The following is a 25,729-nucleotide window of genomic DNA, read 5'->3' on the forward strand; positions in this document are numbered from 1 at the left end:
CCCTTCATGGGGAATTTCAAACTCAAAAAACAGCTCAAACACATACAAATATACACTTTAATCACTTCTTCCAGCACACAACAAAATGCTTCAGCAAGTGGCTGCTGCTACTTACCTTCTACCTGGCCCCGGTGTCATGAAGAATGACCAAACGCATCTTACAAGCACAACGGCGAAAGGGAACTCATTCGAAATTGACCACCCATTTCACTCTTGAATGTGCATTACTCGGCTTCTCGGCCTTTTTCCTAAGATCAAGTGTCGTCTCATTTGATCGAGTGAAGCTGAGGATTTCGATGTCGATCGTGGATTGGACAACTCGGAGGGATTGAAGTCGTCAAAGAGGAAACGTTTGGAGCTTGGCTGCTATTGGTGGATCTACATGCTGGCCTAAACCTCGGGTTTAGGCCTAACGCCGATACAGTTTCACACCCAACGTACGAGCTATGGATGCAGCTGCATCCCGACCACCAGGCTGGGGCGTGCGAAACACTGTCCGAGTCACAGTGAAGAAAACGGATGGAGAGTCACCTTTGGACCGGAAACACTTCGTGAAGAAGGTGCTGCTCGAGTGCTGTGGGTTTAAAGCAACAGAGATCTTCTGCTTGCAAAACTTCCCCAAGAATGGTTTCTTTGATGTCACCTTCAAGAGCGTCGCAGCGTGCATCAAATTCTTGAACGTCTTCAAGGAAAAAGGTAACCAGAGTCCCTTGTCGATCCTGACTGCGGAACCTCTGTTTACGCTACCGGCACAGCGAAATCGGGTTGTTACACTGCACACGTACAACCCCCACGTCCCTGTGCCTGATGTGCTCACGTTCCTCGCCAGGTACGCTGAGCTGAAAAGTGACAGCGTGCAAGTGAAAGACACCTTCGGCATCTGGACAAGTGAGCACCAGGTCAAGGTGACCCTAAGAACGGACAGCAACGGAGCCATCCTGCATCCCCCCTCCAATTTCGCTATTGGAGTAAATCGTGGCTACCTCTACTACGTGGGACAGCCACGAGTATGCCACGCATGTGGCAAAACGGGGCATGTTGCCGCAAACTGCAGTGTGACCTTCTGCAAGAACTGCAGGCAGGAGGGACACATGACTAAGGACTGCAAGGAAGACAAGTGCTGCAACCTGTGTGGGGAGGCCGGCCATCTTTACAGGGCCTGCCCGAAACGCGGGGCGACATACGCACAGATCATCAGCAGCGGAGTCAAAAAGGCGACCAGAGAGGAGGTGCATACACCCTCCACCGAAAAAGACACCATGGTTCAGAATGAGGAAAAGCAACAGAAGGGCCCCCAACAAAAAGAGGAGGCCCCAGCACCTCCTGACAACCCAACCCCAGCCCCATCTGATGAGGAACACTCAATGGAAGAGGAAGAGGATGGGACAAAGAATAAAGAGCCCTGGGAAACCGTGAACAGGGACAAACGTAAGAGGAAACAAAAAAACAAACTGAAGAACCCCGAGGGGTAGTGGCAAAAAGCGACACCTCTCAGCCGGCGCACTTAGCGCCGACACCTCATCCGATGAGGGAAAACAGGACAAGAATCGGCCTCAAATAAAGAGGCAAAGCACCGACGTGGAACGGAAGGCACAGACCCCCCAGACCACCGACCGGGAAGGAAACAAGGTCACAGACCAACCCCCGATAGCAACGAGCAGCAATAACCCAGGTGAAGACCGGCCTGCAACCCCAACACCTACTGACTGCCACGACGAACCCCAGGGCTACACCACCCCCCCAATGCATCTGCATCAAAATCACGGGGCCAGTACGGACCAGAACAGTTTTCTCAGCCCTGCAACTGTGCTAAAGTTTGCGAGCACCACCGGCATGCTGGGGAACATTCAACAGCTGGAACAGCCAACTGTATAGACTCTGGACTCTTGAGATTGGTAAATCTATCTTTTCTTAATGGGTTTAAAAATTGCATCCATAAATGTGCGAAGCATCAAAGATACTTCGCGGTGTGTAGCCACACTCAACTATTTGGCAAATGTAAAAGCTGACCTACTGTTCCTGCAGGAGTGCGGAATTCCGCACCTCAGCAACTACAGGCGCTGGTCGAGTTGGTGGTCCCACGGGCCATCCATCTGGTCAGGAGGAAACGACTGCCGCTCCTCCGGCCTGGGTATTCTGCTGCGGGGAGGCAACTTCACCATCTCCGACGTTAAGGAGGTGGTGGGCGGGCGCCTCCTCGTAGCAGACGTGAAATACAAAAACACCCCTCTCAGACTTATTAATGTGTACGCCCCGGCCGTAAAAAGTGAGCGGCTGGCAGTTCTTCAGCAACTCCCACTGCTGTTGGCCACCTCCAAGCCGGTCATCCTGGGTGGTGACTTCAACTGCATCATCGATGCGGCTGGACGATCCAGCAAAGCCGACAGCAAACTAGACGCTACGTCCAGACTCCTGATGGAAACGGTAAAAGACGCCAAGCTGCTCGACGTCTGCAGCAACCCTGCAGACGGCGCGCAGCGTAGATACACATGGTCACGGCCAGACGGGTCCGTCCGCTCCAGGATAGACTTCTTTTTTGTGTCCCGAGCTTTCACGGTCAGGTCCACCGACGTAACGCCGGTGTTCTTCTCTGACCACTGCCTCCTACTGGCCGACTGCCACCTGCAGGAAGACCAGGGGGTAGGCAGGGGGACGTGGAAGCTAAATGTAAAACTGCTGACCCCTGAGAACATCGAGGAACTCAGGAGGGATTACAAAGGTTGGAGAACTGTGAAACCCCTCTTTGAGGCCCCACATCTCTGGTGGGAAGCAATCAAGGGGAATATCAAGAGGTTTTTCATCCTCAAGGGCGTTCAGAAGGTGAGAGAGAGACGAGGGGTCATGTCCAGGCTCCAGAAAAGTATGCAAAATTTGCTCCAGCTGCAGTCGATGGGGGTGGATGTCAAGGAGGATCTCCAAGAGGTGAAGAGCCAGCAAGCCTCGCTCTACACCTCGGAGGCCTCCAAGGTTATCTTCCGTTCCAGAGTCCGCTCCGTGGAGCAGGACGAAAAGTGCTCACGCTTCTTCTTCCAAAAGGTGCACAGAGAGACCTCTGTGATCAGCAGCCTGAAGGAAGAAGATGGCTCTGAAAAGTCATCGCGGTCTGACATCCTGAGGATCAGCCAATCCTTTTATGCCGGACTGTATGACCTGAAGCCAACAGATAGCACTGTTTCCCAGACCTTCCTGTCGACTATCACGGAGGTCATAGGCGACAGCGAGCTGGAAAACCTGGACAAACCACTAACTCTGGACGAGCTGACAAAGGCCGCCAAGTCCTTCGAGACGAGTAAAACTCCCGGAAGCGACGGCTTACCGGTTGAGTTGTATTCGGCTCTGTGGGACTGGATGGGCCCAGACCTGCTGGAAGTGTACGAGAGCATGCTTCTGGAAGGCAGCATGTCAGAGTCCATGAGGAAAGGCATCATCACCCTCATCTACAAGCAGAAGGGGGAAAGGGAAGAAATTCGAAATTGGCGACCCATTTCACTGTTGAATGTGGACTACAAAATTCTAGCAAAGGTCATCGCCAATCGGGTCAGGTCTGCTCTGGAGTCGGTGATCCACCCTGACCAGACCTGTGCTGTACCCGGCAGGAAGATCTCTGATAGCCTCGCGCTACTCAGGGATACGATCGCCTACGTGCAGGACAGGGGGGTGGACACTTGCCTCATCAGCCTTGACCAGGAGAAGGCTTTTGACAGAATATCGCACACCTACATGATGGATGTGCTCTCCAAAATGGGGTTTGGGGAGGGAATTCGCAATTGGATCAAACTGCTCTACACAAACATCTATAGCGCAGTCTCAATCAATGGGTGGGAATCAGAAAAGTTCCAGATCAGATCTGGAGTCAGGCAGGGCTGCCCTCTCTCCTCTGCCCTTTTTGTGTGCTGCATAGAACCTTTTGCCGAGTCCATCAGGAGGGATCCGGGTATAAGAGGAGTGACGATCCCAGGCAGTGGAGGCATGCAAATCAAGGCCTCCCTGTACATGGACGACGTTGCCGTCTTCTGCTCGGATCCTGCGTCTGTACGCAGGCTCTTAACCACCTGCGACCAGTTTGAACTGGCCTCTGGAGCCAAGGTAAACCGGGGCAAGAGCGAGGCCATGTTCTTTGGGAACTGGGCCGACCGGTCCTTTGTCCCCTTCACTGTCAGGTCAGATTACCTGAAGGTGCTGGGGATATGGTTCGGAGCTGCTGGGGCGTGCACCAAAAACTGGGAGGAGCGCATAGGAAAGGTAAGACAGAAACTGGGCTGGTGGGAGCAACGCTCCCTCTCCATTGCGGGCAAAACCCTGGTCATCAGGTGTGAGGTACTCTCGGTGCTACTGTACGTGGCGCAGGTCTGGCCCATAACCCGACCCTGCGCCACAGCAGTCACCCGGGCCATCTTCAAATTTATCTGGCGATCCAAGATGGACCGTGTCCGAAGGGACACCATGTACAAACCTCTGGAGAAAGGAGGGCGGAACGTACCCAACGCCTCCCTCATCCTGTTGGCCACCTTTGTGTCCAGCTGCATCAAGCTGTGCGTGGACCCCCAGTATGCAAACACCAAGTGTCACTACATACTGAGGTTCTACCTGTCCCCGGTGTTACGAAGGATGGGCCTGGCCTCATTGCCGCGGAACGCTCCAAGTAGTTGGACCGTACCGTACCACCTGTCCTTCGTGGAAAAGTTTTTGAAGAAAAACACCATTGACCACAAGGCAATGAAGCAGTGGTCAGCACGTAATGTCCTCGAGGCCCTCAGGGAAAAGGAGACTGTGGAGGACGTTGGATGGTTCCCTGAGCAGACTGCCAGAGTCATCTGGCAGAACGCCTCATCACCAGAACTTTCAAACAAGCACCAAGACCTAGCTTGGCTGGTGGTGAGAAGGGCCCTCCCTGTCAGATTCTTCATGCACACCCGAAGGCTCTGCACCAATGCACGCTGCCCTCGGAGTGGCTGTGGGGGAAATGAGACGGTCACACACCTCCTTGTGGAATGTGCCTTTGCAAAGAAGGTCTGGAGAGAGATGCAGTGGTATTTGTCAAGGTTTATCCCAAACAGATCTGTGACACAGGACTCTGTGCTCTACGGACTGTTTCCAGGGACACACACCGAGACAAATATCAACTGCTGCTGGAAGGTCATCAACTCGGTGAAAGACGCTCTTTGGTCTGCCCGAAACTTGCTGATCTTCCAGTGCAAAGAATTGTCCTCGACCGAGTGTTGCAGACTGGCACATTCCAAGGTCCAGGACTACGTGCTGAGGGACGCACTCAAGCTTGGGGCAGCTGCCGCCAAGGCGCAATGGGGAAAGACCACTGTGTAAAGTCTTTCCAGCAAATGTACACCGAGGGGCGGGTAACAGTGTAAAGCCCCTCGGTCTGGGCAACCAACACTCCAATGTATAAAACAAACATGACAATGTAAATATTTAAGAAGGAATTGTAACGTAAAGAGTGATATGTGAATAATAATATCAAAATTGAATGAAAGAAAGTCAAGGCAACATGTAACCCTGCCGGAAATGTACAGTCAAGACAATTTGAAATGTTTCTGTAATGCTTATGATAAATTTTTATGAATAAAGTAAATTTTTTTGGAAAAAAAAAAAAAATCTGTTCTTATCAGTTTAATATCTGATACGTCCCTTATCTGGGGACCATATATTAAATTGATTTTTGGAGCAGGGAGATGGAATAGGGGCTTGCTCCGTCCACTCCACGCATCGACCTGGTATTGCAGTATCTCCAGGAACGGTGCACACCACCCCTTCATGGGGAATTTCAAACTTAAAAAACAGATCAAACACATACAAATATACACTTTATTCACAGTTCTTTCAGCACACAACAAAATGCTTCGGCAAGTGGCTGCTGCTACTCAGCTTCTACCTGGCCCCGGTGTCATGAAGAATGACCAAACGCATCTTACAAGCACAACGGCGAAAGGGAACTAATTCTAAATTGACCACCCATTTCACTCTTGAATGTGCATTACTCGGCTTCTCGGCCTTTTGCCTAAGATCAAGTGTAGTCTCATTTGATCGAGAGAAGCTGAGGATTTCCATGTCGATCGTGGATTGGAGAACTCGGAGGGATTGAAGTCGTCAAAGAGGAAACGTTTGGAGCTTGGCTGCTATTGGTGGATCTACATGCTGGCCTAAACCTCGGGTTTAGGCCTAACACCGATACAGTTTCACACCCAACGAACGAGCTATGGATGCAGCTGCATCCCGACCACCAGGCTGGGGAGTGCGAAACACTGTCCGAGTCACAGTGAAGAAAACGGAAGGAGAGTCACCTGTGGACCGGAAACTCTTCGTGAAACGGGTGCTGCTCGAGTGTTGTGGGTTTAAAGCAACAGAGATCTTCTGCTTGCAAAACTTCCCCAACAATGGATATTTTGATGTCACCTTCAAGAGCGTCGCAGCGTGCATCAGATTCTTGAACGTCTTCAAGGAAAAAGGTAATCAGAGTCCCCTGTCGATCCTGACTGCGGAGCCTCTGTTTACGCTACCGTCGCAGCAAAACCGGGTTGTAACACTGCACACGTACAACCCCCACGTCCCCGTGTCTGATGTGCTCACGTTCCTCGCCAGGTACGCTGAGCTGAAAAGTGACAGCGTGCAAGTGAAAGACACCTTCGGCATCTGGACAAGTGAGCACCACATCAAGGTGACTCTAAGAACAGACGGCAGCGGAACCATCCTGCATCCCCCCTCCAGTTTCATTATTGGAGGAAATCGTGGCTACCTCTACTACGTGGGACAGCCACGAGTATGCCACACCTGTGGCAAAACGGGGCATGTTGCCGCAAACTGCAGTGTGACCTTCTGCAAAAACTGCAGGCAGGAGGGACACATGACTAAGGACTGCAAAGAAGACAAGTGCTGCAACCTGTGTGGGGAGGCCGGCCATCTTTACAGGGCCTGCCCGAAACGGGGGGCGACATATGCACAGATCATCAGCAGCGGAGTTAAAAAGGCGACCAGAGAGGAGGTTCATGCACCCCCCACCGAAAAAGACACCACGGCACAGAATGCGGAAAAGCAACAGAAGGGCCCCCAACAAAAAGAGGAGGCCCCAGCACGCCCTGACAACCCAACCCCAGCCTCATCTGATGAGGAACACTCAATGGAAGAGGAAGAGGATGGGACAAAGAATAGAGAGCCCTGGCAAACAGTGAACAGGGACAAACGAAAGAGGAAACAAAAAAACAAACTGAAGAACCCCCCGAGGGGTAGTGGCAAAAAGCGACACCTTTCAGCCAGCGGACTTAATGCCGACACCTCCTCCGATGAGGGAAAACAAGACAAGAATCGGCCTCAAATAAAGAGGCAAAGACTTCCGGGTGCGGCGATGACCAGCTAAGTCGCACGTTTCGGCAGCTCCCGGTGGAACGGACTTTTGGGCTCTTGATAGGAGCCCCAACCGCAAGTTTAACGGCTAAAAACACTGTGCGGTAACCAGAAGGGAATTCCCCCTGGACACGGATGGAAAAAGGAGAGGAAAGTGGCCGGATTGCGGAGGATCCTCTAGAGCAGCGGCAAGGAAGGCAAGCACAAAGCAAGATGGCGTCGGAAGGTGGCCGTCTAGTATGGGGCCCTGACCAACAAGAGTTCCTGCGGCGCTGTGTGGAAGAACTTAAAAAGGAGATGAAGAAGGAGCTGCTGGCCCCGATATTACAGGCGATTGAAGGGCTAAAGGAGGAGCAAAAGACCCAGGAGCAGGAGCTTCGGGTCGTGAAGGCAAAGGTCGCTGAAAATGAAGACGAAATACAGGGCCTGGTGGTGAAGACAGAGACGCACGAGGAACAGCACAAAAGGAGTGTGGAAAGGCTGGAGGTGCTGGAGAATAATGCGAGGAGGAAGAATTTAAGGATTCTTGGTCTTCCCGAAGGTGCAGACGTCGGGACATATGTGAGCACGATGCTTCACTCGTTAATGGGATCGGAGGCCCCGACGGGCCCGTTGGAGGTGGAGGGAGCTTATCGAGTTATGACGTGAAGACCGAGGGCTGGAGAAATACCTTGAGCCATAGTGGTGAGATTTCTCCGATATAATGACAGAGACATGGTCCTCAGATGGGCGAAGAAAACTCGGAGCAGTAGGTGGGAGAATGCGGTGATCCGCGTATATCAAGATTGGAGTGCGGAGGTGGCGAGAAGGAGGGCAAGTTTTAATCGGGCCAAGGCGGTGCTTCACAAAAGGAAGGTCAAATTTGGAATGTTGCAGCCGGCAAGACTGTGGGTCACACACCAAGGGAAGCACCACTACTTTGAGACGGCAGAAGAGGCGTGGACATTTATTGTGGAGGAGAAGCTGCAATAGGCGGGCCAGAAAAAGAACGTTTGGGACAAAGTGGTGGGGTGATTACGTGGGGTGAAGGGGGGGAAAAAGGGGGAAGGGATGATCTCTCAAGTTGTTAATCTTGCGACCCTGTAACTTTTCGCTCTTCCCCATGTCGTGGGGGAGAGGGGGGAGGGAGGATGAGGAATTGTGGGCGCCGGCCATTAGGGGTGGGGCCAAGTGGGAAAGGCGGGCTTTGTTCCCGCGCTATGGTAATCATGGCGGGAACAGGGAAGCAGGAAGAAGGGGGCCTCGCTCAGTGGGGGCCGAGGTCACGGGGGGAAGCAGAGGTCAGCCAGAGTTTGCTGACTTCTGGGAGCAACATGGGGGGTGCAATTACGCTAGAAAAGGATCTAGCGGGGGGGGGGGCCTAACTGGGTTGCTGCTGCTGGGGAGAAGGGGGAGCTGGTATGGGCTTGGGTGGTCGAAGCGGGAGGGCGCCGTCAGGGGGAGATACGGCTACGTGGGAACTGGGTGAGGAGCTGGATTAAAAAAGGGGATGGCTAGTCGACAAGGGGGGGGGGTAAAGAGCCCCCCAACCCGGCTGATCACGTGGAATGTGACAGGGCTGAACGGGCCGATTAAAAGGGCACGGATACTCGCACACCTAATGAAATTAAAGGCAGATGTGGTTATGTTGCAGGAGACGCATTTGAAACTGATAGACCAGGTCAGACTACGCAAAGGATGGGTGGGGCAGGTGTTTCATTCGGGGTTAGACGCAAAGAACAGGGGCGTGGCTATATTAGTGGGGAAACGGGTACGGTTTGAGGCAAAGACCATAGTGGCGGATAGTGGGGGTAGATACGTGATGGTGAGTGGCAGATTGCAAGGGGAGGTGGTGGTTCTAGTGAACGTATATGCCCCGAACTGGGATGATGCCAATTTTATGAGGCGTATGTTGGGACGTATCCCGGACATAGAGGCGGGAAAGTTGGTAATGGGGGGAGACTTCAATACGGTGCTGGACCCAGGGCTGGACAGATCGAGGTCCAGGACCGGGAGGAGGCCGGCTGCAGCTAGGGTGCTCAAGGACTTTATGGAGCAGATGGGAGGAGTAGACCCCTGGAGATTTAGCAGGCCTAGGAGTAAGGAGTTCTCGTTTTTCTCCTATGTCCATAAAGTATATTCACGGATAGACTTTTGTGTTTTGGGAAGGGCGCTGATCCCGAAGGTGACAGGGACGGAGTACACGGCTATAGCTATCTCGGACCACGCTCCACATTGGGTGGACCTGGAGATAGGGGAGGAAAAAGAACAGCACCCGCCCTGGAGAATGGACATGGGATTACTGGCAGATGAGGGGGTATGTTTAAGGGTGAGGGGGTGTATTGAAAGGTACTTGGAGCTTAATGACAATGGGGAGGTTCAGGTGGGAGTGGTCTGGGAGGCACTGAAGGCAGTGGTTAGAGGGGAGCTGATATCTATTAGGGCACATAAAGGAAAGCAGGAGGGTAGGGAAAGGGAGCGGTTGCTGAAAGAACTTTTGAGGGTGGACAGACAATGTGCGGAGGCACCGGAGGAGGGACTGTACAGGGAAAGGCAAAGGCTACATGTAGAATTTGACTTGTTGACTACGGGTAATGCAGAGGCACAATGGAGGAAGGCACAGGGTGTACAGTACGAATATGGGGAGAAGGCGAGCCGGTTGCTGGCCCACCAACTGAGGAAGAGGGGAGCAGCGAGGGTGATAGGGGGGGTGAGATATGAGGAGGGAGAGATGGAGCGGGGAGCGGAGAGAGTGAATGGTGTGTTCAAGGCATTCTACGAAACATTATACAAAGCTCAGCCCCCGGAAGGGAAGGAGAGAATGATGAGCTTTCTGGATCAGCTGGAATTCCCTAAGGTGGAGGAGCAGGAGAGGGCGGGACTGGGAGCACAGATTGAGATGGAGGAGGTAGTGAAAGGGATTGGGAGCATGCAGGCGGGGAAGGCTCCGGGACCAGACGGATTCCCGGTGGAATTTTATAGGAAGTATATGGACTTGCTGGCCCCGCTTCTGACAAGAACCTTTAATGAGGCTAGGGAAAGGGGGCAGTTGCCCCCGACTATGTCAAAGGCAACGATATCGCTCCTCCTAAAGAAGGAAAAAGACCCGCTGCAATGCGGGTCCTATAGGCCCATTTCTCTTTTAAATGTGGATGCTAAGATTCTGGCCAAGGTAACGGCGACGAGGATAGAGGACTGTGTCCCGGGGGTGGTTCATGAGGACCAAACTGGGTTTGTGAAGGGGAGACAGCTGAACACGAACATACGGAGGTTGCTAGGGATAATGATGATGCCCCTGCCAGAGGGGGAAGCGGAGATAGTGGTGGCGATGGATGCCGAGAAAGCATTTGATAGAGTGGAGTGGGATTATCTGTGGGAGGTGCTGAGGAGATTTGGCTTTGGAGATGGGTATATCGGATGGGTACAGTTGCTGTATAGGGCACCGATGGCGAGTGTGGTTACGAATGGACGGGGGTCTGATTATTTCCGGCTTTACAGAGGGACGAGGCAGGGGTGTCCCCTGTCTCCGTTATTGTTTGCACTGCCGATTGAGCCCCTGGCCATAGCACTGAGGGGTTCCAGGAAGTGGAGGGGAGTGTTTAGGGGAGGAGAAGAACACCGGGTATCTTTGTATGCGGATGATTTGTTGTTGTATGTGGTGGACCCGGTGGAGGGGATGCCAGAGATAATGCGGATACTTGGGGAGTTTGGGGATTTTTCGGGGTATAAATTGAACATGGGGAAAAGTGAGTTGTTTGTGGTGTATCCGGGGGAGCAGAGCAGGGAAATAGAGGATTTACCGCTGAGGAAGGTAACAAGAGACTTCCGGTACTTGGGGATTCAGATAGCCAAGAATTGGGGAACCTTACACCGGCTTAATTTAACACGATTGGTGGAACAAATGGAGGCGGACTTCAAGAGATGGGACATGGTGTCCCTGTCACTGGCAGGTAGGGTGCAGGCGGTTAAAATGGTGGTTCTCACGAGATTCCTCTTTGTGTTTCAGTGCCTCCCGGTGATGGTCACGAAGGCTTTTTTTAAGAGAATCGAGAAAAGCATTATGAGTTGTGTGGGGGCCGGGAAGACCCCGAGAGTGAGGAGGGGGTTCTTGCAGTGTAGTAGGGATAGGGGGGGGCTGGCACTACCGAGCCTAAATGATTATTACTGGACCGCCAATATTTCAATGGTGTGTAAGTGGATGGGAGAAGGGGAGGGAGCGGTGTGCAAGAGATTGGAAAGGGCGTCCTGCAAGGGGACCAGCTTACAAGCAATGGTGACGGCACCGTTGCCGTTCTCACCGAAGAAATACACTACAAGCCCGGTGGTGGTGGCAACATTAAAAATTTGGGGGCAGTGGAGACGGCATAGGGGAAGGACGGGAGCCTCGGTGCGGTCCCCGATAAGAAATAACCATAGGTTTGTTCCGGGGAGAATGGATGGGGGATTTGGAGCATGGCAAAGAGCTGGGGTAGTACAATTGAGAGATCTGTTCGTAGATGGGACGTTTGCGAGTCTGGGAGCGCTGACGGAAAAATATGGGTTGCCCCAAGGGAATGCATTTCGGTATATGCAACTGAGGGCTTTTGTGAGGCAACAGGTGAGGGAATTCCCGCAGCTCCCGACGCAGGAGGTGCAGGATAGAGTGATCTCAGAGACATGGGTGGGGGATGGTAGGGTGTCGGATATATACAGGGAAATGAGGGACGAGGGGGAGATCATGGTAGATGAGCTGAAAGGGAAATGGGAAGAGCTGGGGAAGAGATTGAGGAGGGGCTGTGGGCTGAGGCCCTACGTAGGGTAAACCCGTCGTCCTCGTGTGCCAGGCTAAGCCTGATACAATTCAAGGTTCTACACAGGGCGCATATGACTGGAGCACGGCTCAGTAAATTTTTCGGGGTAGAGGATAGGTGTGGGAGATGCTCGCGAAGCCCAGCGAATCACACCCACATGTTCTGGTCATGTCCGGCATTACAGGGGTTCTGGGTGGGGGTGGCGAAGGTGCGTTCGAAGGTGGTGGGGGTCCGGGTCGAGCCAAGCTGGGGGTTAGCTATATTCGGGTTGCAGAAGAGCCGTGAGTGCAGGAGGCGAAAGAGGCTTATGTTTTGGCCTTTGCGTCCCTAGTAGCCCGGCGAAGGATATTGCTTATGTGGAAGGAAGCCAAACCTCTGGGCGTGGAGACTTGGATAAACGACATGACAGGGTTTATAAAGTTAGAACGGATCAAGTTCGTATTAAGGGGTTCGGCTCAAGGGTTCACCAGGCGGTGGCAACCATTCGTCAACTACCTCACAGAACGATAGAAGGAATGAAAAAGAAAGAAAGACAACAGCACCAAGCCAGGGGGGGAGGGAGGGGGGGGGGGGGGGGGGGGGGCTCTCAGGGATGTCATTGTATATGTATAGACATTTGTTATAGGAAATGTATATTGGACTGTTGGATTGTATCTTTGGAGAGTAACTATTTTTGACAAGGCAGTTGCCATTTAGTTTTGTTTTTGTTTCTGTTTATACATTATTTATTTATTTGTTTAAAACTGGCCACTGTTATTTATATTGTTTTATTGTTGTTTAAATTAAAAACTATGTACTGTTATGTTTGGCCAAAAAATCTTGAATAAAATATATTTTAAAAAAATAAATAAATAAAGAGGCAAAGCACCAACGTGGAACGGGAGGCACAGACCCCCCCAGACCACCGACCGGGAAGAAAACAAGGTCACAGACCTACCCCCGAAAGTAACGAGCAGCAACAACCCAGGCGAAGACCGGCCTGCAACCCCAACACCTACTGACTGCCACAACGAACGCCAGAGCTACACCACCCCCCCCCAATGCATCTGCATCAAGTTCACGTGGCCAGTGCGGACCAGAACAGTTTTCTCAACCCTGCAACTGTGCTAAAGTTTGCGAGCACCACCGGCATGCTGGGGAACATCCAACAGCTGGAACAGCCAACTGTATAGACTCTGGACTCTTGAGACTGGTAAATCTACGTTTTTATAATGGGTTTTAAAATTGCATCCAGAAATGTGCGAAGCATCAAAGATACTTCGCGGTGTGTAGCCACACTCAACTATTTAGCAAATGTGAAAGCTGACCTACTGTTCCTGCAGGAGTGCGGAATTCCGCACCTCAGCTACTACAGGCGCTGGTCGAGCTGGTGGTCCCACGGGCCATCCATCTGGTCAGGAGGAAACGACTGCTGCTCCTCCGGCCTGGGTATTCTGCTGCGGGGAGGCAACTTCACCATCTCCGACGTTAAGGAGGTGGTGGGAGGGCGCCTCCTCGTAGCAGACGTGAAATACAAAAACACCCCTCTCAGACTTATTAATGTGTACGCGCCGGCCGTAAAAAGTGAGCGGCTGGCAGTCCTTCAGCAACTCCCACTGTTGTTGGCCACCTCCAAGCCGGTCATCCTGGGCGGTGACTTCAACTGCATCATCGATGCGGCTGGACGATCTGGCAGAGCCGACAGCAAACTAGACGCTACGTCCAGACTCCTGATGGAAACGGTAAAAGACGCCAAGCTGCTCGACGTCTGCAGCAACCCTGCAGACGGAGCGCAGCGTAGATTCACATGGTCACGTCCAGACGGGTCCATCCGCTCCAGGATAGACTTCTTTTTTGTGTCCCGAGCTTTCACGGTCAGGTCCACCGACGTAAGGCCGGTGTTCTTCTCTGACCACTGCCTCCTACTGGCCGACTGCCACCTGCAAGGAAAACCAGGGGGTAGGCAGGGGGACATGGAGGCTAAATGTAAAACTGCTGACCCCTGAGAACCTCGAGGAACTCAGGAGGGATTACAAAGGTTGGAGAACCGTGAAACCCCTCTTTGAGGCCCCACATCTCTGGTGGGAAGCAATCAAGGGGAATTTCAAGAGGTTTTTCATCCTCAAGGGCGTTCAGAAGGTGAGAGAAAGACGAGGGGTCATGTCCAGGCTCCAGAAAAGTATGCAGAATTTGCTCCAGCTGCAGTCGATGGGGGTGGATGTCAAAGGGGATCTCCAAGAGGTGAAGAGCCAGCAAGCCTCGCTCTACACCTCGGAGGCCTCCAAGGTTATCTTCCGTTCCAGAGTCCGCTCCGTGGAGCAGGATGAAAAGTGCTCACGCTTCTTCTTCCAAAAGGTGCACAGAGAGACCTCTGTGATCAGCAGCCTGAAGGAAGAAGATGGCTCTGAAAAGTCATCGCAGTCTGACATCCTGAGGATCAGCCAATCCTTTTATGCCGGACTGTATGACCTGAAGCCAACAGATAGCACTGTTTCCCAGACCTTCCTGTCGACTATCACGGAGGTCATAGGCGGCAGCGAGCTGGAAAACCTGGACAAACCACGAACTCTGGATGAGCTGACAAAGGCCGTCAAGTCCTTCGAGACGAGTAAAACCCCCGGAAGCGACGGCTTACCGGTTGAGTTGTATTTGGCTCTGTGGGACTGGATGGGCCCAGACCTGCTGGAAGTGTACGAGAGTATGCTTCTGGAAGGCAGCATGTCAGAGTCCATGAGGAAAGGCATCATCACCCTCATCTACAAGCAGAAGGGGGAAAGGGAAGAAATTCGAAATTGGCGACCCATTTCACTGTTGAATGTGGATTACAAAATTCTAGCCAATGTCATCCCCAATCGGGTCAAGTCTGCTCTGGAGTCGGTGATCCACCCTGACCAGACCTGTGCTGTACAAGGCAGGAAGATCTCTGATAGCCTCGCGCTACTCAGGGATACGATCGCCTACGTGCAGGACAGGAGGGTGGACACCTGCCTCATCAGCCTTGACCAGGAGAAGGCTTTTGACAGAATATCGCACACCTACATGATAGCTGTGCTCTCCAAAATGGGGTTTGGGGAGGGAATCCGCAATTGGATCAAACTCCTCTACACCAACATCTATAGCGCAGTCTCAATCAATGGGTGGGAATCAGAAAAGTTCCAGATCAAATCCGGAGTCAGGCAGGGCTGCCCTCTCTCCTCTGCCCTTTTTGTGTGCTGCATAGAACCTTTTGCTGAGTCCATCAGGAAGGATCTGGGTATAAGTGGAGTGACGATCCCAGTCAGTGGAGGCATGCAAGTCAAGGCCTCCCTGTAAATGGAGGACGTTGCCGTCTTCTGCTCGGATCCTGCATCTGTACGCAGGCTCTTGACCGCCTGCGACCAGTTTGAACTGGCCTCGGGAGCCAAGGTAAACCGTGGCAAGAGCGAGGCCATGATCTTTGGGAACTGGGCCGACCGGTCCTTTGTCCCCTTCACTGTCAGGTCAGATTACCTGAAGGTGCTGGGGATATGGTTCGGAGCTGCTCGGGTGTGCACTAAAAACTGGGAGGAGCGCATAGCAAAGGTAAGGCAGAAACTGGGCTGGTGGGAGCAACGCTCCCTCTCCATTGCGGGCAAAACCCTGGTCATCAGGTGTGAGGTACTCTCGGTGCTACTGTACGTGGCGCACGTCTGGCCCATAACCCGACCCTACGCCACAGCAGTCACCCGGGCCATCTTCAATTTCATCTGGAGATCCAAGATGGACCGTGTCCGAAGGGACACCATGTACAAACCTCTGGAGAAGGGAGGGCGGAAGGTACCCAACGCCTCCCTCATCCTGTTGGCCACCTTTGTGTCCAGCTGCATCAAGCTGTGCGTGGACCCCCAGTATGCAAACACCAAGTGTCACTGCATACTGAGGTTCTACCTGTCCCCGGTGTTACGAAGGATGGGCCTGGCCTCATTGCCGCGGAATGCTCCAAGTAGTTGGACCGTACCGTACCACCTGTCCTTCGTGGAAAGGGTTTTGAAGGAAAACACCTTTGACCACAAGGCAATGAAGCAGTGGTCAGCACGTAATGTCCTCGAGGCCCTCAGGGAAAAGGAGACCGTGGAGGACGTTGGATGGTTCCCTGAGCAGACTGCCAGAGTCATCTGGCAGAACGCCTCATCACCAGAACTTTCAAACAAGCACCAGACAGAAAGGACAGCAGCAGCAACCCAGGGGGGAGGGGGGAGCACTATTTTGTGTTTTTGCTATTTGTTTTTTCTTTTCTAGTTTTGTTGTAAGCTCACTATATTATTTAAATAATGTTTAATGTATAATCCCTTGTTGAGTTGTAAAAACGGGAAAAATTTTTGTTTGAAAAATTTCAATAAAATATATATTTTTTAACAAGGACTTAGGTTAAGATATCCAGATTATATGTCTGTGATTAAGGGTTAACAGCTAGGCAGGCTGTGATGTCACTCTTGGCAGGAGCTGCGTCTCTTTTTAGTTTCGTTTCCAGCCCTGCTCTGGATTCTGAGGAAAAGAGTTGTGTCTCTCAGACTGCCTTCTGAAAGTTTCTCTCCAAGGACTTTGTGAACAAATCCTGAGTGTTAACTTTATTAATGAAAGCCACCCTCGTCCCAGAGGGCCATAGGCTACTCTTCCCTTTGAGAGAGGGAGAGTGCAGACTTGTGGTGATTTGACCTGTGGGCCACCTCACCTCAAGCAAGGGTCAAGGTTGAGAAGGCGAGGCCTTCCTGGTAACCTCAGCCAATACGGGAATTGAACTCCCCCCTGTTGGCATTGCTCTGCGTCACAAACCAGCCATCCAGCTAACTGATTCCCCCACACTTTATTAATAAGTGCCATTTGACCCGAATGTGGATCTTGCCCCATTGAAATTTTAGAAGTAGACGAGAAAGTCAGCGCAAAGACTTTTTAAAAAAGAACTGTTCATTGAAAAGCTGTTTTCTCCTTGGATGTCAATGGGGTTAATCCTGTGTTAATAATGTTTGTTTTAATACGTTTTTGTTTTTGTTAGTGGAATCACTCCCAGGCATACAGCATCCTTTCCTCATAGTGTACAAATTGGAAAATTGTTGGGGTTTCTTCTCCGGTTTCCTAATATAAATTGGGGGGGGGTCTGGTCTGGTACTGTTAACATTGCGGGTCTGGTCTGGTACTGTTAACATTGCAATGTTTTTATTCAAGCCAAGGACTCAGAGTTGCCAATCTACACGAAGGAAAAAGCATTAAACACCTAAAGAAAAGCCCGGGTCCCAGGCCCGGTGAGGCACAGATGCTAACCATCGTGTTGTCCCTCCCTCCAGTACTGCACAAAAGGAGTCACTTGCATTTGTAGAGCATCGATCACGAACCACAGGACATCCAAAGGCACTTTACACCAACTGGGAGAAAGATCTGCTGTAAAGCGAGAAGGGGGGCAGCCAACATGCGCACAGCAAGGCTCCACAATGTGACAACAATCAGGTGATCGGTTTCTTTTTTATATGTACGTTTAGTGTAGCCAATTCTTTGTTCCCCAATTAAGGGGCAATTTAGTGTGGCCAATCCACCTAGCCTGCACATCTTTTTGGGTTGTGGGGGTGAAACCCACGCAGACACGGGGGGGATTGTGCAAACTCCACACCGACAGTGACCCAGGGCCAGGATCGACCCCGGGTCCTCGGTGCGCTGGGGCAGCAGTGCTAACCACTGCACCAACATGCCGCCCCGATCTGTTTCAGAGATCCTGATGGTGGGGGTGAATGTTGGCCAAGGCACTGGGAGATCACCAAAATGTTTTTGCATTCCCCTGGATTAGGGGTTCAAATCCCAAACCACATATTGCAACCTGATTTTAACCCTGCAGCGTATTTTTGGCGATATTGACATTCAATACACAAAATAGAAGTCAACACCAATAACTCCAGGGTTTCTTCACCTCAGCAGCAAAGTGACTCAGCGCAATAGCTCCTCCGCTTGGCACCGGTCCCCTGCCTCGGGCCCAGTCCCCGGCGCCCGGTCCCCTGCCACGGGCCCGGTCCCCTGCCACGGGCCCGGTCCCCTGCCCCGGCGCCCGGGCCCGGTCCCCTGCCCCCGGGCCCGGTCCCCTGCCCCGGCGCCCGGGCCCGGTCCCCTGCCCCGGGCCCGGTCCCCTGCCACGGGCCCGGTCCCCTGCCACGGCGCCCTGGCCCGGTCCCCGGCCCCGCGCCTCAGACAACGCGCGCCTCAGACAGCCCGAGACCCAGCTCGAGCCTCCCCCTCCGCGCGCGCAGCCAGTCTCGGAGGCTCGAGCGCGGCTTTCAAACTGATCGCCCCGCCCCCTCCGGCAACCGCCGGATCGGGGCGAGCGCAGGCGCAGTCCTGATCGCAAAGCCTGGTTCACCAAGCAATGGGGGTGAGGAGGGGAGGGAGAAAAGAGGGCGTGGGGGTTGGGATAGAGGGAGGGTCTTGGAATGGAAGGGCGGGGTTTGAAGAGAAGGGGCGGGGTTTGAAGAGAAGGGGCGGGGTTAGGGGTGGGGCGGGGTTACAGGAGGGGGCGCGGCTCCAGGAGGGGCGGAGTTACGGGACAGGGGGCGGGGTCAGGCAGCGGAGGGGGAGGGGCAGATCGATGGGGTTTTGGTGCGGGGAGGGGCAGGGATCAATGGGGTGGGGTTAGTGAGGGGGAGGGGCAGGGATCGATGGGGCGAAGTTCGGGAGTGGAGGGGGCGGGGAGGCAGAGGTGGGGGAGGTGTATCAAATAAACATGACAATGTAAATATTTAAGAAGGAATTGTAATGTAAAGAGTGATATGTGTATAATATTATCAAAATTGAATGGAAGAAAGTCAAGGCAATGTGTAACTGACGGAAATGTACAGTCAAGACAATTCGAAATGTTCTGTAATGCTTATGATAAATTTTATGAATAAATCATATTTTTTTGAATTAAAAAAAAAAAATCTGTTCTTATCAGTTTAAGGTGTAGTTTAAGGCCAGCAAACCTCGCTCTACACCTCGGAGGCCTCCAAGGTTATCTTCCGTTCCAGAGTCCGCTCCGTGGAGCAGGACGAAAAGTGCATTTGATAGGGTGGAGTGGGAGTATCTATGGGAGGTGCTGAGGAGGTTCGGGTTCGGGGACGGGGTTTGTTAGCTGGGTCAAACTCCTCTATGGGGCCCCAACGGCAAGTGTGGTCACGGGTCGGCAAAGATCGCAGTATTTTCGGACTATTCAGGGGAACAAGACAGGGATGCCCGCTATCTCCATTACTGTTCGCGTTGGCAATTGAACCACTGGCCATGGCGCTGAGAGACTCCAGAAAATGGAGAGGGGTGATGAGAGGGGGAGAGGAACACCGAGTATCACTCTATGCGGATGACCTACTGCTATATGTAGCGGACCCGGTGGGGGGGATGACAGGTCATGCAGATATTGAGGGAGTTCGGAGATTTCTCGGGATATAGGCTTAACATGGGAAAGAGTGAACTTTTTGTGATACACCCTGGGGACCAGAGTAGAGGGATAGATGGCCTACCGCTAAGGAGAGTGGAAAGAAACTTTCGATACCTGGGGATTCAGATAGCCAGGAGCTGGGGAACCTTACACAGACTTAATCTGACACGACTGGTGGAACAAATGGAAGAGGATTTCAAGAGGTGGGACATGCAGCCGCTGTCACTGGCGGGCAGAGTGCAGGCAATTAAGATGATGGTCCTCCCGAGGTTCCTATTTGTGTTCCAATGTCTCCCTATACTGATCACTAAGGCCTTTTTTAAAAAATAGACAGGAGCATCACGAGCTTCGTGTGGGCAGGGAAGGTTCCGAGGGTAAGGAGGGGGTTCTTACAACGTAGGAGAGACAGAGGGGGGACTGGCGCTGCCGAATTTAGGCGACTACTACTGGGCCGCCAATGTGGCGATGATTCGTAAGTAGATGATAGGAGGGAGAGGGAGCGGCGTGGAAAAGACTAGAGATGAAGTCCTGTAAAGGGACGAGTCTAGAAGCGCTGGTGACGGCGCCACTACCGCTCTCACCAAAAATATTTACCACGAACCCAGTGGTGGCGGCAACATTAAGTATCTGGGGGCAATAGAGGCGACAGAGAGGTGTGCTGGGAGCCTTGATGGGGTCCCCAATTAGGAACAACCATAGGTTTGCCCCAGGGAGGCTGGATGGAGGATTCCAGAGCTGGCACCAGTTGGGGAATTAGGAGAGTGGGAGATTTATTTGATAGACGGGATGTTTGCGAGCTTGGGAGCGCTGGAGGAAAAGTATAAGCTGCCCCGGGGAAATTTTCTTTAGGTATATGAGGGCAGGTGAGGGCGTTCACAAGACAACAGGTGAGGGGGAATTTCCGTTGCTCCCGACACAGGGGATCCAGGATAGAGTGCATTCGGGGGGGGGGGGGGGGGAGGGGTCGGGGAGGGCAAGGTGTCAGAGATATACCGGGAGATGAGAGAAGAGGGGGAGGAGCTGGTGGGCGAACTGAAAGGAAGATGGGAAGAAGAGCTCGGGGAGGAGATTGAGGAGGGTTTGTGGGCTGATGCCCTAAGCAGGGTAAATTCCTATTCCTCGTGTGCCAGGCTTAGCCTGATCCAATTTAAGGTGCTGCATAGAGCACACATAACGGGAGCAAGGTTGAGCAGGTTCTTCGGAGTGGATTTTTTAATTTTTTAATTAAAAAAAAATATATTTTATTAAAGTTTTTCAATCACAATTTTTCCCCTTACACATCAATCAAAATAAAATAAAAAGTACAAGTAACATGATAACTACAATCTAACAATGAGTAAACTAACTAACATGGTAAACTAACCAAATAACATAAAATGAAACTCCCCCCCCCCCCCTCCCAGAACCCAAACATCTTACCCCCCCCCTCCCTCCCTTCCCCGCCCCCCCCCCCCCCCTGGGTTGCTGCTGCTGGTCCTCTATCTTCCCTCTAACGGTTCTGCTTGGTAGTCGAGGAACGGTTGCCACCGTCTGGTGAACCCTTGAGCCGATCCTCTCAGCGCAAACTTAATCTGCTCCAGTTTTATAAACCCCCGCCATATCGTTTATCCAGGTCTCCAGGCCGGGGGGTTTCACTTCCTTCCACATGAGTAAAATCCTACGCCGGGCTACTAGGGACGCAAAGGCCACAACATCGGCCTCTTTCGCCTCCTCCCTGCACTTCCCGGCTCATCCGCTACTCAAATAGAGCTAACCCCCCAGCCTGGCTACCTTCAGCACCTTCGAGATCACTCCCGTCACTCCCCTCCAATACCCCTCCAGTGCCGGACACGACCAAAACATATGTGTGTGGTTTGCCGGGCTTCCGCCGCACCTCCCGCACCTGTCCTCCACTCCGAAGAACCTGCTCAACCTTGCTCCCGTTATGTGTGCTCTATGCAGCACCTTAAATTGGATCAGGCTAAGCCTGGCACACGAGGAAGAGGAATTTACCCTGCTTAGGGCATCAGCCCACAAACCCTCCTCAATCTCCTCCCCGAGCTCTTCTTCCCATTTTCCCTTCAGTTCGTCCATCAGCTCCTCCCCCTCTCTCTCATCTCCCGGTACATCTCGGACACTTTGCCCTCCCCGACCCACACCCCCGAAAGCACCCTGTCCTGGATCCCCTGTGTCGGGGAGCAGCGGAAATTCCCTCACCAGTTGTCTCGTGAACGCTCTCACCTGCATATACCTAAAGTATTTCCAAGGGGCAGCTCATACTTTTCCTCAAGTATTCCCAAACTCGCAAACGTCCCATCTATAAATAAGTCTCCCACTCTCCTGATTCCTGCCCGGTACCAGCTCTGGAATCCTCCGTCCAGCCTCCCTGGGGCAAAACCTATGGTTGTTCCTGATCGGGGAACTACACCGAGGCTCCCAGCACACCCCTCTGTCGCCTCCATTGCCCCCAGATACTTAATGTTGCCGCCACCACTGGGTTCATGGTAAACTTTTTTGGGGAGAGCGATAATGGCGCCGTCACCAGTGCCTTCAAGCTCGTCCCTTTGTAGGACTTCATCTCCAACCTTTTCCACACCGCTCCCTCTCCCTCTATCATCCACTTACAAATCATCGCCACGTTGGCAGCCCAATAGTAGTCGCCCAAATTCGGCAACGCCAGTCCCCTCTGTTCTCTACTACGTTGTAGGAACCCCCCTCCTTACCCTCGGGGCCTTCCCTGCCCACACGAAGTTCGTGGATGCTCCTATCTATTTTTCTAAAGAAGGCCTTAGTGATCAGTATAGGGAGACATTGGAACACAAATAGGAACCTCGGGAGGACCATCATCTTAATTGCCTGCACTCTGCCCGCCAGTGACAGCGGCTGCATGTCCCACCTTTTGAAATCCTCTTCCATTTGTTCCACCAGCCCGTGTCCAGATTGAGTCTGTGTAAGTTCCCCAGCTCCTGGCTATCTGAATCCCCAGGTATCGGAAGTTTCTTTCCACTCTCCTTAGTGGTAGGCCATCTATCCCTCTACTCTGATCCCCAGGGTGTATCACAAAAACTCACTCTTTCCTATGTTAAGCCTATATCCCGAGAAATCTCCAAACTCCCTCAATATCTGCATGGCCTCTGTCATCCCCCCCACTGGATCCGTCACATACTGCAGTAGGTCATCCGCATAGAGTGGGACACTCGGTGTTCCTCTCCCCTCTAACCACCCCTCTCCATTTTCTGGAGTCTCTCAGCGCTATGGCCAGTGGTTCAATTGCCAGCGCGAACAGTAATGGGGACAGCGGGCATCCCTGTCTTGTTCCCCCTGTGCAGTCGAAAATACTCCGACCTTTGCCGATTTGTGACCACACTTGCCGTTGGGGCCCCTTAGAGGAGTTTAACCCCCAGCTGACAAACCCCTCCCCGAACCCGAACCTCCTCAGCACCTCCCATAGATACTCCCACGCCACCCTATCAAATGCCTTCTCTGCATCCATTGCCGCCACTATCTCTGCTCCCCCTCTGCTGGGGGCATCATTATCACCCCTATTAGCCGTCGCACGTTGACATTCAATTGTCTCCCCTTTACGAACCCTGTCTGGTCTTCGTTGTACCACCCCCGGGACACAATCCTTCATCCTCGTCGCCAGCACATTTGCCAGCAACTTGGCGTCCACATTTAGAAATGAGATAGGCCTATCGGACCCGCACTGCAGCGGATCTTTATCTCGCTTCAAGATTCGAGATATCGTCGCCTCCGACATTGTTGGGGGTAGGGTCCCCCCTTCTCTGGCCTCGTTAAAGGTTCTTACCAGCAGCGGGGGGCCAACAGGTCCGCATATTTTCTATAGAATTCACCGGGAACACATCTGGTCCCGGGGGCCTTCCCTGCCTGCATGTTCCCCAGCCCTTTGATCACCTCGTCCACCCCAATTGGCGCCCCCAGGCCTGCCACCTCCTGCTCCTCCACCTTCGGGAACCTTAGTTGGTCCAGAAACTGCTGCATCCCTTCTTTTCCCTCCAGGGTTGGGACCTATATAGCCTCTCGTAAAAGGTCTTAAACACCTCGTTTATCTTCCCTGCTCTCCGCACAGTGGCTCCCGTTTCATCCCTAACTCCCCCTATCTCCTTCGCTGCTGTCCTCTTTCGCAGCTGGTGGGCCAACAGGCGACTCACCTTTTTCCCCATATTCATATCTCATCCCCTGTGCCTTCCTCCACTGTGCCTCTGCCCTCCCTGTGGGTGAGCAGATCGAACTCCGTCTGGAGTCGTCGCCTCTCCCTGTATAGTCATTCATCCGGGGCCTCCGCATATTTTTTATCTACCCTCAAAATCTCTCCCAGTAGTCTTTCCCTTTCTTTGGCCTCCGTTTTCCCCTTGTGAGCCCTGATGGAGATCAACTCTCCCCTGACCACCGCTTTTAGTGCTTCCCATACTACTCCTACTTGGACCTCCCCGTCGTCATTGGCCTCCAGGTATCTTTCGATACATCCCCGCACCCTTCCGCAGACTCCCTCATCCGCCAATAATCCCATATCCAGTCGCCCAGAGTGGACGCTGCTCCCTCTCCTCTCCTAGTTCCAGGTCCACCCAGTGTGGGGAATGATCTGAAATAGCTATGGCTGAGTACTCAGTTCCTTCCACCCTCGATATCAGTGACCTACCCAAAACAAAGAAATCTATCCGGGAGTATACATTATGGACATGGGAGTAAAAGGAGAACTCTTTGGCCAGTGGCCTAGCAAATCTCCACGGATCCACTCCCCCCATTTGGTCCATAAACCCCTTAAGCACCTTGGCCACTGCCGGCCTTCTTCCGGTCGTGGATCTAGATTGATCTAACCCTGGGTCCAGCACGGTGTTGAAGTCCCCCCCCCATTATCAGGTTTCCTACCTCCAGGTCCGGGATACATCCCAGCATCCGCTTCATAAATCCCACATCATCCCAATTCGGGACAGAGACATTAACCAACACGACCTCCATTGCCTGCAGTCTGCCGCTCACCATCACATATCTGCTACCGCTGTCCGCTACAATGTTCCTAGCCTCGAATGACACCCGTTTCCCCACCAATATGGCCACCCCCCTTGTTCTTTGCGTCCAGCCCCGAGTGGAACGCCTGTCCCACCCATCCTTTCCTTAACCTAACCTGGTCCGCCACCTTCAGGTGCGTCTCCTGAAGCATGGCCACGTCTGCCTTCAGTTCTTTTAAGTGCGCGAACACTCGGGCCCTCTTAATCGGCCCATTTAGGCCTCTCACATTCCACGTGATCAGCCGGACCCGTGCCCGCCCCCCTCCCCTGTCGACTAGCCATCACCCTCTCTGGGCCAGTCCCACGTCCCGGTTCCGCGCACCCACCCGTCCCCCAGGCGGCGCATACCTGCCCCGACCACCTTCTCTTTTACCAGTTCCTTCTCGATCTCCGCAGCAGCAACCCAGTTATCCCCCCCCCGCTAGACCCCCATCTAGCAAGGTTACTCCCCCCATATTGCTTCCGAAAGTCAGCTGACTTCAACTGACCCCGGCTTCTCCCGCTCTCTCCTTGACCCCCCCCCGTGTGAGGAACTCCCATCCAATTGCGCCTATCTTCCCACCATCATCTTTCTGACGCGGGAACAAGGAAAAGAAACCTTGTGTTCTCTAGAGCCGTCCCGCCCCTCGTGGCGCAGCTCCCTCTGCCGCCCCACTCCCATTCCCCATCCCCCGCCTGAGTCTCTTCTTTACCCGCACCGGCGCCCACATTTCTCAATGTCCCCCCCTCCCCAATTTACATTTCTATATACATCAGCACTGACGATTCCCCTCCAAGATCAGTCCCTCAGTTCTGATCCAGTTTCTCGTTTTTAATGAAGGTCCATGCTTCTTCCGCCGGTTCGAAGTAGTAATGCCTCTCCTGGTGCATGACCCACAGTCGCGCCAGCTGCAACATCCCAAACTTCACTTTCTTCTTGTGCAGCACCTCCTTGGCTCGATTGAAGCTCGCCCTCCTTCTCGCCACCTCCTCACTCCAATCCTGATACACTCGTAGCACCGCATTCTCCCATCTACTACTCCGTACCTTCATGGCCCATCTCAGAACCGCCTCTCTATCATTGAAGCAGTGAAATCGCATGATCATCGCCCCAGATGGTTCTGCTGCCTTTGGTCTCCTCGCAGGGACCCGATGGGCCCCTTCCACTTCCAAGGGGCCCGAGGGGGCCTCAGCTCCCATTAGCGAGCGTAGCATCGTACTCACGTAAGCCCCGC

At 52.9% G+C, this 25,729-nt stretch overlaps 1 pseudogene; it reads left to right on the forward strand.

Annotated features, from left to right (window-relative positions):
• The first annotated feature begins 5,584 nt into the window (after window positions 1-5,584).
• LOC140408164 (U2 spliceosomal RNA) lies at window positions 5,585-5,763 on the forward strand (annotated as a pseudogene).
• Window positions 5,764-25,729: the final 19,966 nt, after the last annotated feature.

The sequence above is a fragment of the Scyliorhinus torazame genome, chromosome 2, assembly GCF_047496885.1.
Source record: "Scyliorhinus torazame isolate Kashiwa2021f chromosome 2, sScyTor2.1, whole genome shotgun sequence".
NCBI lineage: Eukaryota > Metazoa > Chordata > Chondrichthyes > Carcharhiniformes > Scyliorhinidae > Scyliorhinus > Scyliorhinus torazame.